Source organism: Apaloderma vittatum, unplaced genomic scaffold, assembly GCF_000703405.1.
Source record: "Apaloderma vittatum isolate BGI_N311 unplaced genomic scaffold, ASM70340v1 scaffold8484, whole genome shotgun sequence".
Lineage (NCBI taxonomy): Eukaryota > Metazoa > Chordata > Aves > Trogoniformes > Trogonidae > Apaloderma > Apaloderma vittatum.
In genome coordinates, this window is record NW_009713190.1 from 12760 (window position 1) to 31310 (window position 18551).

At 39.7% G+C, this 18551-nt stretch overlaps 1 protein-coding gene across 1 annotated transcript in view; it reads left to right on the forward strand.

Annotated features, from left to right (window-relative positions):
- Positions 1-18551, forward strand: part of LOC104273066 (protocadherin alpha-C2-like) — a gene marked incomplete at its 5' end in the record, with an annotated part of 41666 nt that overhangs the window by 12751 nt on the left and 10364 nt on the right.

Here is an 18551-nt window from a genome sequence, read left to right on the forward strand (position 1 = left end):
ATGTATCCATGAATTAATGGTGCTGCAAGCCTGCACTGGTGTTGCAGGAAGGTTGTCTGCAGAAACAGATTTGGAAATGAATATAGTATATAACGGGCCCCTAGGCTATGATTACCTGGTTTTTGTGTGCTCTTCCTTCTGTTGCAGGCTTTGCAGGAAGAAACAACTTGTGCGTGTTATGAAGGGTGCGTAACTGTCGAGCTTGCATTTGAAAATGTCACCACAAGTACACTCTAACCTTTACAAAGGGTTCCCTCAGGCTTTCAGCTGCACTAATCATCCTTGAATGAGCGCCTAGTGTATTACCTTATACCAAGTTCAATGTGGATGCAATTTTTCACCCAGATATTTGCTTGCTGGTAATGCAGATTTCTAAGTACCTGAATGTAAATGCAAAAGTAGGATGGTCCTGTCTTCTGAGGAGGTCTGCTGCCATCTGGGTCCCAGAGTTCTGTTTCACGATCTAGACTCCTCCCTGCTATTCTTTAGGTCTTTTAATTTTAGGGTCACTTTGGCAACCTGAACATCTCTTTGTTTGAGGAGCAGCAGTAACCCTTCACTCTTGCTGCTTTCTCCTTCTGTGACTGTGCAGTGAGGCACTTACGCAAGGAATGCATCCAATCACACACATCGCTCTCTGTGTTAGTGGCTATGTAGGGTGGAGAAAACTGTTGAGGCACAGTGAAAGGAGAAGCTGGCAGGAGGCCCTGGGGAGCTGGTGAGTCCAGGTGCCAAGACTGTTTGTTCTGGCCCTTGGATCGAACATTGTAGATCACTGTTTCTCTCTGGTTTTCATTTCTAGGCAATGCATTCAGAGAGGTTGCCACAGGAATTTTTTTTGACATACAGAAAAATGTGGCTCATTAAAATTTCATAATGGAATAGCCATGCTTAAATCCCTCTGGTTCTTAACAGGAAATGGGGAAAACAATAGGGAAATCTCAGTTATACTTAGTGGTTGTGTTAATTCTTGTACCTCAAGTACCTCATCATGCATCACATTTTTGGTAATTTGTTATCAGTATTATAGATTCCTATCTGCAGTTTCCCACAAATATCTTTTTCAATGCTTCTTTCTTTTTATGGCTTAGTTTCAAGACCTGTGGTATTTTTCATCAGATTTAACATACACAACTGATGCTTTTGAGAAGAGAGTCAACTCATGGTGAATCACAGTCGATTGAGTCAAAAAATGCATTAGCTCCTGGCATATTGTTTGCGTATGGATGGAGTGCATCTGGGCCCGGATAAAATCCTAGATGAGATATTTATTATCTTTGTTATCAGCAGCATACTGTGGCAGCTGCAGGTCTTGATTCCTGATCGCTAGAAACCACTTCCAAGCCTCTTCCGTGCACACATTCTCTATGCAGTTGCTTTAATCAATTGATTAATCCCCATCAATTTGTCACTAAAACAATCATTTAATTTAACAATCCACAAAAGCCAAGGATACGATGCCTCACAGAGGCAGATTCAGAGAGTTAATCAATGAAGGCATTCAAAGATGATGTCATAGGAACACTTTAAGAAGGATGAAAAAGTCAAGTGTTAAATCAGTAAACCCTTAATTCCTAATGCATAACTGTACTGGAACCTTGTGTGATGTTTCAGCAAATATATGTTGCCCAAACAAAACCGAGTCCTTGTTTAGCTGACAGCACTTCATGGCATATTTAGGCCGTGTAAGGGACAGTGAATCTTGATCTGGCATTTTCTGATTGTCTTTGCATTTTTCTTATGCACCAGTCAAATAATTTGTAGGTTTGTAGTCTGAATACTCCCAAGTAGGGTGGGACAAAAAGACTCAAACTCCCTCTGGGTAGAGGGTAGCATTTGGTTTAGGCCTCTGGGGCATCTCATTTGTCCCCCATATGCTATTTAGTGAATCCAGGCAATGCAGACAGATTTCTGGTTTCTGTTTTACGTACTTTATCAGTTTTGGCAAATATATCAGTGAATATATAAGTGAACACTAATCTGAGTGAACTTTCTTTTCTGGATGCCTATCTCAGCATAAGTAGAGCTTGATATGCAGAAATTATGGGAGCTTGTAATAGAAACTAGAATGAACCAAAACTTTCCTCTAAACATACAGCAGTGAGGATTTCTGAATAAATCAGTCCTGTGCATAGTTCAGAGCTTAGAATTAGTGGGAACTGGACAAATCTGTGTAATGCTCTGTGCTCCTGGTTTCAATTTACAAAACAGAACTCATAATGCAAGTACTTCACAAAAACAGTCTAAAAATGCTTTCACAGCAAATGTAGGACTCAAGAGAATGATAAGGTTTCATGATGAAAAATAGCCATGAGGAATTTTAAATCCTGTGCTCAGTGTAGGCTTTATGTGTCTGCAGTAAATAAGGCACTGGGCTACACACCACATATATAGAGGGGGAAAATAATACTTCCATTCAGACAACTCTGTAAACAAAAGAGGAAAGGACCTTATGAAAAAATCTTCATCTGAAATTTCTAAGTATGTAGGTGAAGACTGGGAGAAATACTGGCATCCCTGAAGTCCATGGCAAATAGCCCACTGACTTCAAGGAGGCTGGGATCTCAGTGTCTAGCCTTGTGAATATGCACAAAAAATATGCTCATTTGATGCTTCTGATTTTGTGGTGGTAACATTCTCCTCAGTATATCAGTCATTATTTTTTTCCTTTTCCCAGGTAATTAGCTGGGGAAGAGAGGTGGTAGTTTTGTTTTTTAAAGCACTTATTAAAAAAAAGATTCTGTTGTGTGAGAATCTGCTGACCTCAACATGGACAGTCCTCCATCCTTGACATTCATGGTGCATATGTTTATCCCTTGAACTGGCCAAGAAAACAGCAGTAGTAATATTGGCTGCTATTCCTTAAGGGAAATAAGCAGGAGACATAGATTAGCTGTGGATTTCGGAGCTACTTGAAAAGGCAGAGGAATATTATAACCAGGAGACACAGATATCAGCTCTGGGTCTGAGAAGGACTGCATGTGCCATATATGTATGTATATATATATGTTTCTATATGTATATATAAAAATACATAATTTGTATATATATAAAATCTTTATACAGAGATGTATAGCTCCCTGTGTTTTATCACTCTAAGCCTGACGCTTTCAATGTTTTTCCTCTGGTTTTTGTCTGTCACAGCTTTCCTCTCTTTCTTTACTTTTCCTGCTGGTCCTTACTTCTCACCTGTCTGTGACCTTTTTACACATGCCATGCTAGGTAAACATATTTCACATCCATATACTTTCAGACTGTCCAGAGTTTATACTGGGAACTACAGTTGCTCTGAAATAGAATGATGTTGTTCTCAGCAGATAGTTCCTGCTGCAATCAGCTGGAATGCCAAAGAGGTCCATTGATGGGGCATGGGCTGTAGAATAAGTGGTGAATATTGAAAATTAAATGAGAAGCAATTAAAAATGTGGCAGATAAGCAAAGATATCTGAAAAGTAAAGTCTTTCTAGTTAGTTTTGTACTGCTGGTTTAGGGAAGAATTGTGAACTGAATGACTGTGGGAAAGCTGTGAAGAAAGGAAAGGAGATATTTGTGTGGATTTTAATAAAAGTATCCAGGAATGCCTTGATAGGAGAAGAATTTATTATCATTATCTAGTGTAAGTTGTGGCACACACAGTTCTGATTTTCACAGATTAATTTCTACATCAAGTGAGTAACTCCTACTCGAGTAAGAACATTTTGCCAGAAAGAGACATTTTCTTCCAACAAATAGTGTGAGAAGGGCCCAGATGTGAGAGGGCATTGCTGTAAACAGGAGAGATCTGAGCAGTGAAATCTAAGGAGGTGAAGGGGGACATCAGTAAAATAGGAAGGTGAGCACAAGGGAGGTGGTAGAGGGGAAACAACCTGACAAGGATGCTGGAAGGTCTACAGGAGAGGTAGCACTGGGAATGGCACAGTGTAGAGTCTTAAGTGACTGCTGAACATAGGTCACTGCAGAGAAGATTGGTGCGCTGAGACTGGGGAATAGATTGTGATGAGAAGGACAGAAAGCCACACTGCGGTTAGTTGTTCTTTTCACGGAAAAATGATTTGATCTATCTGCATCTCTGAGTCCATTTAACATCAGCACAGGAGGAATGAATGATTATTTTATTTTCAGATTGATTCTTTCAATGCTGCAACACATGTCATTTTTGAAATTCAGCACGTGTAACACTCCAGTGAAAGCTCACAGGGGGTGACAGTGCTGTCACAAGGCTCTTGGCCTCTAAAGTATTTTTCTAAAAATTCAGTTTAAAGAGGAGGAGCCTAAGAAAATAGCTGTGAGAGTTATGAGACATGAGGTATAATGTAACTCATAGGATATAGCTTTGTGCTGTGGTTGTAAATGGAGGACAATTTCTTCCTAAATGTCAGTGAGTTTCTATTCCTCTTTTTCAAATGACCTTCCTTATCTACAGAAAAAGGGTCTAATTAAGACTCAGCAAGCAGTCACCGCAAAGAATGCTCAGGAGCTGAAAGTGCTACTTCTTTGAGACTCTTACAGGTTAATTTACAAATAATAGCAGAGGACACTGGTCTAGTTTGGATTTAGTATTTTATTGATTAAAGCTATAAAAAGATAATAACCAATTAGCAACCCAGAATACAAAACTGGGGTCTTGATTTGTTGCAGAATGCATCTCTTTAAAATGGAAGGAGCCAGAAAATGCAGCTGTGCACATCTGTAGCCTTTATTTATTTTAATTAATGACCAATTTTTCCAACTTTAAATCCCAGAAATACCTACACATCAAAATACTGGTGCTAAGAACCATACCTTAAGTGGTCTAAGAAATACTGTGGTAATATGTGTAATATTTGTAAAGGAGAAAATAGGGAAAACACAGAATAGTGAAGTTATTCATGTTTCTCATGAAAATTAGTCTTCAAATCAATTATTTAATAAATCATAGAATCGCAGAATGTTAGGGATTGGAAGAGACCCTGAAAGCTCATCTAGTCCAGCCCCCCTGCCAGAGCAGGATCACCTACAGTAGGTCACACAGGAACGCGTCCAGGCAGATTTTGAATGTCTCCAGAGAAGGAGACTCCACCCCCTCCCTGGGCAGCCTGTGCCAGGGCTCTGTCACCCTCACAGGGAAAAAGTTTTTCTTATGTTTTTGTGGAACCTCCTATGCTCCAGCTTGCACCTGTTGCCCCTTGTCCTATCATTTGACATCACTGAGAAGAGCATAAGCAGTTTAACTAGTTCCTGACCCTATGTAGAAAAATATCACAGAGATTTGTTTCACAGCCTTTTGTAATCATGGAGAAAATTATCCCCATAAAGCACACCAGCTCAGTAGAGTCAGAAGAAGGAAATCATGCCAGCTTTCTCATGTGGATGCGGAGCAATGACACTACGCTGAAAGAGAAATAATCTGCAAGAACCATAAAAAGCTAAATCCATTCCTTTTATCTCATTTTTTGACCTTGGTCGTTGAATTCTCAAGTTAATTTTGTCTAGTGCTGAGGCACAGTTCTCAGTTTTGCCCCTATTTCCAGTACACTTTATTCCCAGGATACTCCCTGTATTCTTCATGCTCTTCAGCTTTCTGCTTCTGCTTCCTCCATTTTCACCTCTTTCCTGTTACCTGTCTGGTTTGTCAAGCATGCACCCCTCTTACCTATTTCTCTTCAAAACTTGTTTATTCCTCTCGTCTAATGACTGTGCTCTCTTGTTGCTCATCTGTCTTCTGTGTCTCCCCTCCGTATTGTTATTCCAGGAATGCACTGGCTTGGGTAAACGAATATGTTAGTTTAGATTTCTGTTCATCTGAGTGGGCAAAGGAGGGGAAGATGGATTGATTATATTATGTAGAAACTGCAGTCATGACTTGGCTAATGTTGTATTTACTTTTTTATTTTGTTAGTTTCTTCTTAGCTGCACAGAGAGCATGACTGACCTGAAACAGCGTTTGTGATCTTTATCATGGGGTCTGTTATTTTTCAGTGGACTGTACAAAGTAAATTAGATGATATGCGTGAGAGATTTAAGAGTGTGTGATACCTTAGTCCTTGAAGACTCAGTGTAAGGACAAAAAAAGGAATAATCAGAATGCGAAAAAGGCTAGTGTTGGAAACTTCCAAGTGGTCTGTTTGTTGTGATATATTTGATTAAGTCTTTGTTTTTATTTTTGACTCTGAAAGAGAATGGTCGTGGAAGGGTACATACCTTCATATGCTGTGGAGAATTCTTGATTCCACACACTGCAAGGATCTGTGAGAGGAATTAACCTTTCTCATTAGTCCCAGGCAATATGGAATGTGTCTGTGCATCTTGTCATTTAGTCAAGTCCCTGCATGTGTGCAGTCTTTACTTTTTGATTAGAACCACATTTGTCCCTGACTGGAACCAGCCGTTGAATTTGCCAAAGTGGAGATGACCATGTCCAACTTCTGATCTCCACCTGGGGTGATTGCTCCAGGGCAGATCTCTTGAGGGTTCTTGGAAGGCTGATAGCTCCAACTGAGATACTAATAACACAGGAGTCTTGCAAAATGTCTAGAACCAGAAATAAAATGCGAGTAATGGAGGCAAAAGACCGGTGATATTCTGCTACTGAGTAATATGAAGCAAGTATTTCCAAACTGTGGACAAAACCTGTTGCAGATTCAGACTTCATTGTTTTAAGGAGTGATAAAGTAAGAGATTTTATGCAAGCAGTTTAGCTGGCTATAATTTCTATATTTAGGTGTTGCGAGAAATTTTAATGACAATAATTCCTCATCCATTTAATTCATCCTTTCTTATGATAATCTTTTTGCGTCCTCAAAATGGAAGTTACAGTTGCACCTAGAACTTGTTTCTCATTTGATAACTGTTATTAACGCTGCCCTTTGCTCTAAGAACAAAGTAACATCTCTTAAAAAGCACTGATTTTGATGATGGTTAATTTTGTTATGTCTGTAGTGGCCAATAGTTCAACTCTTTTGAATCAAACACTAAAAACTCTACCTAGTTTATCACGTTTTGCACCCTGCTTAACCTACCATCTAAAATTTAGATGTACCCCAAATGGTGCTGTAACTGAGCAAAAAATCAAGGGAATGACACACACACACTTCTTAGAGAAAAAATAGATTTGCCAGATAATGTGATTGATTCTTAGACATCTGGTAGGAAATTATTCTGTAAATAAAATAAAGTCTGATTTTCAAATCTAAGCAACTTTTTCACTTGTCCATTGCTCTAGGCATGTGCTTCTTTTTGATCTTGGTAACAATACCAGTAAGTTTGTCTTGCATGCCTACTGGTCATATTCATGTAGATATAGATTTTGATTCCCTTCTCTATTATTTTTGAAAAGGTTTCAGTAAATAGAAGAACCACTCACTTGCAGCTGTGTTACCTTGGGTTGCGATCTTGTCAGAATTTATAATCTCAATAAGTGTTTATCTGGTCAGTACTTCAGGGAATTGATGGTAATGAAATTGTTTCCACATGAGGTTATAGCTGCTTTATTTTCTCCCTGTTGTGCCTCCCTTTTGTGTGTGTGCTTTGGATTGTTGTTTCTGTGTGGGTTCATTTTTTTTTCTCTGTCTCTGCAGCTTTGGGCTTAATTTTATTCTTTTTAAAAGAGAAAATATACTCAAGTAAATGCTAAAAACAACTGCTGATATTCATGATCCCAGAGGAATTTCAACCCTGTTATATCTTGCAATATACAATTCCCTGTCTGATAGAAAATAGGTGGATAAAATAAGGAAGATGCTAAGCAATTATGAGAAATTTTGATCTGGAATGTATTTATATTGCAAGAGATGGATGGAGAAAAGAGGTTGAGGGAGTACAGACTGCTCTGTGATACTACATCTTCCTCTAATGGATGTCAGCCTGTGTGTAGCACTTTACTGTGCACAGGGGTCATGAATGTATTTTTCATGTGTTTATTTTTGTAACCATGCATTTTTCAGTGTCTGTTATTAATGTTGTAGTGTGGCAGTGCCTCTCAGGTCAGGTGGCACTATGCAAAGTCCATACAAATAGCAAAAGACAAGCCTTGCCTTGAGGAACTTACCATTTACATTAGCAGGGCAGACAAAGTCTGGGGACACGAGGGGAAGGACATGATCGTTATCCTGTTTTAAAAAGGAAAACAAAAAAAAGAAAACAAGGTACAGAAAAAATAAAATTATTCTTATCACAGAGTGCTCTGTGGCAATGCTGAACACTGGATCAGCATCCACCTGGTCCAAAATGCTCTCACTGCAGTAGGGGTGAGCAAAGAGTAACAGAGCTGTGAGTCTGGTTTTGGGGTGTCCATCCTTGCTCCTCTCCTGCCTGCTGAGCCAGAGAAATCCCCTTAGGGCAGGCCTTCCTGAACACTAAGGGATTATTGTTTCAGCCTTCATATTTCACTGCTGTGCTTACAGGCCCTTTGCCCACAATGCCAGACCTTTAGCAGCTTGCAAGCCCTGCTTTTAAAGACGCTGCTCCTTATTCCTCTTGGCCATTATGCATCCTCCTGATCTCTTTGCAGTATCCTTGCTTTGATCCGACTGGCAGAACAGAACTGCCAAGGCAGAGAAAGCAGTGCTGCAATACTGTGCATATTTTTCCAGCAGACATTCTGAATATTTATGTAACATTGACCTAGAGATGCTGAATTTACTTGCAGAGCTAAACTCATTCGGTCATTACTTGTGTGCACTCAGAGGGTATAATGAGAGATGTAAAACCATGATAGGAGCACTCTGAGGCATCCCCATCATTATGGGGATTTAATTCTCAGAAAATCAAGGCTCTGGATGTGGAGGGAACAAATCTTGAGTGCAGCTTCTCTGCTCCTGTCTTATGTAATTACAGTCACCCATCCCTAAAAGCATCCCTGCTTAGCATGCACACAGAGCTAGCAAAATAAATGTTTTCATTAGGAATAAAAAAACCCAACAATCTACCACAGACCCTTTGTGGTCTTTTGGAAATTGTTTCTATGTGTTTATGCTGAGGAAAAAAGAGTGTGTTGCTGCTGCTTGCACAGGTAGATAAGGAGAGGTTCAGAAAAGGCAGGGGAGACTTGATGCAGCTTGCGGGACCTTGTGCAGGTCCTGCACATCCTGTCTCAGCAGCAGTGCCGGGATCAGTTACCAAGAGGTGACCGGAGAAAAATGGTTAGCAGCACCAGTTCATCCCACCACAAATGCTATCAAGGGGGCTGGGGCTAGGATGGAATTCACTGGTAGTGGTTTGAACATGATGAAATTAAGTATTTTGATTGAGTTTATTACTAGGAACAGAACAAATGCTTCATTTGGTACTGTTAGTGGCCCAGTTCTGGCTTCTGTCTGCTTCCCGTGACACGGTTTTTGACTGTTAGGAAAAGGAGCTGTTGAGAAGGCAAGTAAGATTTATTGACTGCCAAGCAAATCCTGTGCAGATGGATTCACAGGATCTCCTGGGGTGTGTGCTATCCTGTTGCATAGAATGGGGTGGGATTTGAGGGGCTGCAGAGGGAGTTCTATCTCAGTGTAAAGGTCAGACCTCAGGCATGTAATGTTGTAGCACACACAAGACAGGCTGCTCAGACTGGGAGTGGCACTGATTAAATACCTAATTGTGCAGCTAATCTCCTTAGGCTCACTTAGACAATTAATGGCAAGAGAGCTCCTTTGCCCTTCCCTCTTTGCATTCGTCCCTGTGGTTACTAGAGCTGGTGGGGGGATTTTACCTTAGGTTATACTTTCTTATCTTGTAATCATGCCTCCTTGGCCTAGTGCCCGGTCGTATGGATTGCTTATTCTAGCTAGGTTATTCAAACCTTGAAAAAAACCCACCTAGTTATTTCCAAGATGCAAACTCTGGTCTTCAAGTAATTTCAGCGTTTTTTTAACATTCTGGTTTTTAATACATTGGGAGGCACTTAGAAATCAAGAACGCATAGACTGAGCTCAAAAACAATCAAGGAAGTCCTGAACCTTCTTTAGTTCTCAATTCAATTTTCTGATGTTTTTGTTGCACATAATCATTTCAATATAGTAGCTCAGCTTACAGGGAGAACAGGATTTTACAAGACTTAGAATAAAATGAGAAGAGCTTTGAACAAAACCAGCGAGTGAAAAATGGCAAAACCTGTATTAAATTATTATCGTAATACTGAAAAATGCAAGATGAAAAATTCTTCCTCCAGGTTTCCTTCAGACTCAGCCTGAAGACCTTATAACATTGCTTTAAAAAAATCCTTAGCGAGGAACATTACATATTAAAGACGTCTCAGATTCTGCAGTTGCAAATTGCATACTCCTCCCCCCTACTCTCAGTTTTAACTATCTCATGCTATATTCATTTTCCATGATCCTATATGCTCCCAGGAGCAAGAGGCTGTCATTTTAGTGGTAAATCAACTTGCATGCCTATAGTGGTGTTTAAGTGGTCATAATTAATAACCGCAGTAATCGAATACTTTGTCTTCAGTGTTCACCATACCATTTCAAACTGCTCCTGTTGTCATCTCAGACAGTGTAAGCAGACAGACTGGTAAGCAGTGTCCTTTCCAAATGCCTGGAGTCAAATGTATTCAGTCACGTATAGAGGATAAGCTAGCCCAAATAAGTAACCTGCATCTACAGCATGCATAGACTGTCAGCAGGAGGAGAGTGCTGGCACCACACTGCTTATTAGGTTTCCAAAGAATTTATTCTCATGTATAATGTCATTTCTTCATGGCAAAAATTGTTCTTGGTAGATTATTATCTTGCCTGGAAATTTATGTTAAATAGGTTATGGAGTCTTCCACATGTGTAGCTGGAAACAGAAGAATTAAAATAAATGAATAACATTAGTGTCAAATTATCTGCCTCAGTTATTACCAGCCTTCATTTGGGAGAGAATAAAACACCATGATGAACATTACCTTTTGCTTTTTATTGGATTTATTTTGTGTGGGGCAGGAAAGGTTACAGGGTTTCACAAGGACCACATCCACTGTGGTCTTTACCCCTCCAAGGAGTGCAGGTACAGTTATGTAGTAAAAACTATTTTCAGCAGTGAAATTTGGAGAAAAAACAAAGCACATTCCTGTTATTCCACACTGTGCATGAGTATATCCATCTCTGTGCAAAGACTTTGAAACTGCAGCTAAACCTCTCTAGAAGACCTATTAATGGGAAAGAGAACTGCTTACTTCTGGGCCAACAGGCAAAGTAATTTGGTGATTCTAATCCTGCTTCCCCCCTACAATTTGCCACGTCTGAGAAAACGCTATCACAGCTGAAACTAATTGGCAGCCTTAGCAGGGAGGCCATTGGGTCATGCAGACTAAATCCATGCAGGTCAACTTCTGATCTTTTCTGAGGCATGTTGGCTAGACAGCATGATGGGAAGCTCGGGGCATTTCTGCTGGCTTTGTAGCTCTTCGCAGTGGAAGATGTATTCCCAGCTGTGAATATTGATGCTGTGATTGTTTATTTCTTGATGCTTTTTTATGGCTCTTCATATTATATATCAAACATAATTTTAAAAGTTTGATCCACATCAAGGTTTGCAATTAACCTTCTCCTTCTTGCCTGATATTTTCTCTTTTTACTATTCCTAGATGGCAGATGTTCCACAAACATTGTGGAAACTGGGTCCCTCATAGCAATGATGTGAGGTCAGCCCTGGCTGGAGATCTTTGATAGCTTCTCTCTGATCTGCAGATTCTTCTTTCCATTTGTTCAGTTGTCCTCATTAGTTTTAATTAAATACTAGTTTAAGAGTTCTTCACAGTTCCTTCATGGAGTAAAACATCGTAAGACAATGAAATATAAGTAAGAGTAATATGTAGGTGTTTCTTCCTGCTTCGTACTGATCTTCCAGGCAGCCTTAGAGTGCACCCCACTTGTGCATTAAAAGAGTCAAAGAGTCTAAAGTAGCTCTTTGAGAAAAACTGCAACAACCTAATTAAGTAATACTCAGTATGAAATCACTGCCAGGTTGGCCTGCAGAGTTGCTAGGAAACCAAAATAAAAATCCCTACTTTGTAAAGCACAGCAATACCAGGAGCATGACAGATTTTTGCTGCTATTCCTCTTTTTTTTCCCCTTTTTTGGTGATGGTTAAGCAAGGTTGTGGAGAACAGAGAGAGGAGAAAGCCTGCACAAAGCAGAGTTTGAAGTAAACACTGGAGAGTTGATTGCTGTCCTGATATCTGTAATCTTAGCTGTGTTGCAGGCTTACTGCAAGTAATTTTAATTGAAAAAAAAATATTTTTCAACCTTAGGGTAATGGGATACTCCCTGGCTCTTACCCAGATTGTATTCCAAGAAACATGGAGGCAGCTGGCAGGAAAGATAGTGGGGCTTGTAACAGGGAGGAGCTTGCCTGCGTTTCAGGAAGGCTGTGTGAACCAAATGGGTGGGCTCTGTATAACCCGCTATCAGCTTATACCAGTCTAGGTCTGGGATTCTTTTTTTGTTGTTTTGGTTTTTGCTTTGAATTCTTGCTATACATTCGAGTCCTCTCAAATCAGCATTGTTTCTCCTCTTGACTATAGAGTGAGTTGGTTCAGGGGAGCTAATCCGCCTAGAGAAAAGGCTTGTGTAGACTTAATTTTTAACTCAATTAGTTGCTGATGAGAACTAATACTGGCACAAAAAGGAGATACCACAGGCTAAATGCATGGAACTGCATCTTCAGACTGTTGTGCTTTTAGTGAATCAACCTTGTGAAAAGGTGGCAGTAAATAGGAAACAAGAACTGATCTTGTTGTGGAGTTCATCATAACAGATACTGAAGAGAAAATGAAGATAAGAACTTTAATTATCTGAGTAAGAAACCAAACACTGAAAGAGACACTATGTCCAAGAATAATGAAGTATTTGATAGGGGATTTAACAAGTATAGGAATCCACTTGCAATTAATTCTTCAATTCTTCTAAACTGTGTTATTTTTGGAGTGTATGTATGAGGTAGAATAGATATCTGCATGAAGAACATAGAGCAGCATATCATGGCTACGGAAATGCTGACATCTGTGTTGTAAGTGGAGGCCAGTATACACAGAGCCATGACTTCTGTGGTCTTACTTAAGGTCTTTGCCCTGTGCTGGGGAATATAAGCAGTGACACTGTCTCTGAAAGCAGATTTTCTCTAAGTCTGGGTGCTGTAGCCATCCAGCCTAAGAAGAACTAGGTACAGGAATCCACCTGGTGATGTGGAAACTTCCAATGAAGAGAAGACCTAGGGTATGATGTTAGCAGACTCCGACATTCTCGGCAGATATGCTACTCAGAAAGAGCTGCCAGGCATTCAGCTGCCATATGTGCAGCCGGTCTATTTGATCTATGACCAGTTCCATTTCAGATGGATTGTGCTGCCAGCTGCAATATAATCAGCAGTACTGATAAGCAACAATACTGGATTGGAGAATGTGACCAAATGCCTGTGCTGTATTAAGAGAACTATTTAATGGCTAGTGGGCAATTACAGGATGTTGAGAAGAAACCCACTAATCATGAGACACTGTTGCTTGGAATTCATCACAGCAGGCTGTGTAAGCCTTGCACATGGCTGCAGTGTTGAGAAGAGGGGAAGGAGAACTCATCATGGGTTCTTCCTGCCTTGCACACCCTCTGAGGATATGTCATTAGACATGTCAGCAAGCTGAAGTCAAAACAGAATCCTCTGTGAAGTTCATGAAACTACAGAAATGCGGATGTAGTAATAAGAGTATAGAAAGAAGTTTGTGAAGAAAATAAATTGTCGTTCTACTTCCACAAGGGAACTGAGGAGACAGGAGAGGATTGTTTGTGTTTTGAATGGCCTTTATTCACTCTGAAAAGAGGCAACTTGTTGCAAGTTTGTGTTTTTTTTCATATGGAACGTTGTCTAAAGCTGTGCAATTTTGATTGTAAATACGAAAAATATGTAAGATGGATTAAGCTAAGGGCAATATTTGCTAGCCGAGATAAATTTAGCCTTTGTGAAGGGTGGCAAATTGTTGTACCTGACAGCAAAGTCTTCTGTTTACTGCAGAGGAGAGTTGCTGGGCAGAAATTTCTACCTCCTCTGCAGACCTGTTTCTGTTTCATCTTTGACCTGGAAGAATCAGGCTAATTGCCACTGACTCTTTCTTATTTATGTGTTAATCATTATTCTATTTCTTTGTTGAAGTTGGCAGTTAGGGAAAAATATGTTGTAATTGTTACTTGTGGTGTGAAGGTTTGTCCCTCCCACCACTTGACAGAGTCCCATCGCTTAGGAACCCATAGGCTGGGAGGTGTAAGCTGCAGCAAATTCTGGAATCTGGGGGTGAAATCTTCCAAATCATACTAATCACTGAAGTTTTTGAGATGCAGACAGTACATCCTAGCAAACATTAAGCTGAATTTTCAGAATAACTCGAGTACACCTTTATGCTGAGACAACATTTTGAATGTAAAAACAGTTTCCAGATGAGATTGTCACTGTCTAATCGGGAGAAACATATTCAGGTCAAGTGCCAGATACAGTTATGTAGGATAACAGTATTGGTCCACACAGCCTTTAGGGAAGTAGCATAATACTGGAATGCTGAAAAAGAATCCAGAAACCAGTGCACAGCCTTGAAGGAAGCCATCGGAATATATTTTTCTGTCTTGCAGACCATAGTTATTGATTACTCAGTTCTGTGATTCTCAGACACAAGCTTTTCATTGACTGGAATTAGATTTATGAAGGCAGTTGCTTTTTCTGCAGCGGTAACGCATGCGTGGTATGTTCTATTTTTCACAGATGCCTGGGTAAGGGAGAGCACCTGTTATTAAATGCATGATGGTGTAGAGAACAGGATGGATAAACATACCATGAAATTGCATTGAGTCAGTTCTATGTTGCCAACCCCGAACACTCAAAACTTAAGCCTCAAGAAGAGGTTGTTTTAATTTATTTTTTTTTGAAACAAAGAATGAGTTCCTTTTGTTTGTTTTCTGGTGCATTAGCAGCCAAAAGTAACTTTTTTTTCTTCCCCTCTGAAACTGGAGGTACTAAAAATCATGAAACTACTGAACTACCGATACTAAAATAACAAATGTTCTGAGGATTGGCAGGATGAACGGGCATGACATCCCACAGTGCAAAGACTGGAGACACAAAAATCCCACACGGATAGAAAAAGCTACATGAGAAAATTCAGGCTGCAGTTTATGCTCTTACATTATTGAATTGTGTCTAAAATACAGCAGCCGCAAGGGAATAAGCTTCATTCCGTTCTCTGTGTGTTAGACTATGGCAGTGCCACCTGCTCAGCATTTTTCTTTCTCGATGCAGCTTTTGTACTGAGCCCAAAGCAGAATTACCTGGAGGAGCAGCAGAAAGCTTGCAGAGAGGCTTGTGATAGTTAGGGATTAGGAGGCAGGAAATGGGTGATTCACTTCAGCTTCTGAAGACAAGCACTAAATCAAAGCTGCGGGCTGGAGTGGGAAGAGTATTTGGGAGGAGCATAAATTGATTCTGAAGTTATTTATAGATGTTACAGGCAAGGCTATATAGCTCATGTCAGCATTTGCTATTGAGCCTAAATATTTGTCCTCTCTCCAGGTATTGTCCCCTCCTGAAGGCTGGCACATCAGCTCTAAGTGACTGGCAGATTTGCTTGTCCACAGAATTAACAAATCTGTTTGCCTCTTCAATGAGTAGTTTCGCTAGAGATGCAAATAGGGTAATTGCTGCTGCAAAAATTGTTGATACCTGCTTGTTAAAGATCTGCATGCCTGATTATACTGTTTTTGCAGGAAAAGCTATTAAATATTAGTGTTAGTTTCAGTAAATAAGCACACATGTTTTTGAATATAAAATTCAGAATTGTGTGCCTCTCTGGTGAATAGAATGAACTAGATCAAGCACAGCGTTTTAAAGCATCCTTTGGCTGTCTGTTCTCCTTGGTACATAGTATATGTGCTTTGACTGCACTTCCTCCAGTCTCTAAGCTGCTGCAGAGATTCCAGCCACTGAGCAGCTGCGTGTATGCTTGAATGAAGTGTGTACTATTCCATGTGTCAGCAGGAAGAGATATAAATAGAGCTTTTTTCTCCTTGTTGTCACGAACTATGTTTCTGCTGGCTACCCCAAGCTATTTCTTTTTCAAGTCTGGTGTAAAGGGAATACGTTTTAGTTAGGTTCAGTGCTGCAGCCATAGAGCATAGAGAGAATATAAAGCAATGTAAGGATTGCAGCCATTTACACCTAGTGCTTAGTGGGACAAGGCATATCAACATTAATGAATAGCTGCTCTTGCTGCTGTATAGGCAACTGGCATTTTGCTGCAGAAGTTGCCTTTTTTTTTCCTTAGCTATTGAGATAGCTGACAAAGACCCTTTATAGAACTGTCAGGTTTCACAGTCTGACTATGAAGCTCTTCTGGCTTCGTGCTCCCCTGCTGACATGTACTGGTCTCACACCTTGGCAGTGAAGAATTTCTACTCTTGCCTACTTATACACCAAATGCAATTGGCTGAGAGATCGGGAGAGCTGGTAGATGAGTTGGTTTTCCTGGCACCAGGGATCCCCAAGTGGGAGAATAGTGTTGCCTGCTATAGCAGGAATACACATTTATCATCTTGTGATCTTGATGTGCATGAGCTGCACCACACATCAGACCTCTGTGAACTTGAGTGATCTGCATGGATTAAAATGGACTGGGACATGATACCCTTTAAGCTATTATTCCAAATACAGAGTTGATAATGTAACAGAACCTTTCCTCCATGACCTGACCTGGTAGTGGTATAATGGGAAAACAAAAGTTTCAGGTTTAATTCAGTATTAATTTATTTTTTTTAAATTATTCTACCTGTAGATTCCATCAGGCAGTAATTTAAAATTCCTTTTGAAGTGAAGGATTCAAGAAGTAATAACACCACCTTTTAGCCTTTATAACCACTAAGATTTTTTAAATGTCTCTATTCTTTGACAGCTTGTCCTAGTTACCTGGGCATATGACACATTTCCTGAAAGGAAAATTACTATGCTATCAATCCAGATACAGTCTGTCCTCGATTTTCTCCTTGCCTGTTAATTTAAAGGAATCCCAGCTGTAAGAAATGAGAATTTTCTAAAATTTCATCAGGATAGGAATTTTTTTTTCTAAGTCAGTCTCCATTAGGTAATAATGTAGAAATTAAGTTAATATTCCTTACTTAGCTCTCGGATATCCATTTTACATCCGTTACACTTTATATGTAATATTTCATTTCCCAGATTTTCTCTTCCTGCTCATTTCAAGACAGTTCTTCAATTTTTAATATTTCCTTCAGAGAAGTGAAATGGCAGGCATATTATATAAATAACTTTCTGATATGATACCACAACTCTTTGGGCAATGCCTTTCTTGGAAGAGAGTACATTAGCAAATGAGCAGTTTCCAAGTGTAATGTAAAGCATCATTTTACATGGAAGGGCAAGTCTGAGCCATTTCTCCAATTGTTCCATTGAGGGAACAATTCTTGGCTTAAAGCATGACTGGGGCTATAGAATTAAAATAATTGAAATATAAAGTAAGTAATTTACTAACTCTTAAACTGAGATTATGAGAACTGTATTCTGAAAAGGTTAAAGTGGTCAAAAATTAACAGAGATGGTTCTACCCACTTTTTATATGTGTTAAGCCTCCAAGACTTATTCTTTACCATCTGATGAATATTTAAGTGTAGTCCTAGAGAAAAGACACAAAAGCCATCTCCAACTTTGTTAAAATTACTGTTGCGATGCAGTGCCACCCATTTCAAGCAACTGCCAACTTCTATCTCGTTTTTACTTACATAAACAATTACAGAATAATAAGGTATCATTATTATCCCCCCTGAATCTCTTTATGTGTTTTGTTTCAGCATTATATGCCCTTTACAGCATGTCACCTAGCAGTTTGTGATTTCAATTTATGTGACCAAGCAGAAGAAAGCACTGAACAAGTGAGGACGTTCATAAACTTTTAACAGGCAGCCACATCTGAACTGCATGCGGATCTATTAAATTCAGTGGAACTACACAGATATACATCTGTTGCAAACCCTATGCAAACTTCTTATCATATAGTTCAAGCAGGTACCGTCCTCTCAGTTAAGAGAAGAAATCTTTAGCTGCAGGGAAGGTAAAAGGCTTGGAGCCATGATAGAGTAGGTCCAGTCTTCCAGGACAGTCAGTGTGGCCCATCTTATTAGTACCAAAATAATCTACTTTAAGGGGTTAAAGACCCAGATGACTCTAAATGATTGTAGTATCTGGATTTACCTACAGCCAAAAAAAAAGTACTACAAGTGTGGACCTCAACCACTTGGAAGAACAAAGCTATTTCTGCAGTAGGAGAACGGATGTGGGGAGTCTTCACAAGGTCATCTCCATTCTCTTCTCAGAGAATGTTTAAAGGATTCTGAAAAATAGAGAAACTGTGGAGTGTGTTTCCCTGGGGGGCTTATCATATTGTATTAGCATTTACTCATCACGTTTAATTAAGATTCCTTTTTAGTTGATGTGGAATATTATTAGCCCCCATATCATCCCATATCAGTAAAAAGGAATAATAGTGGGATATGATCTTAACAGGAGATGATGGGAAGCTGCTAATGTGACACACATATTGTGGAAGGGAAAGA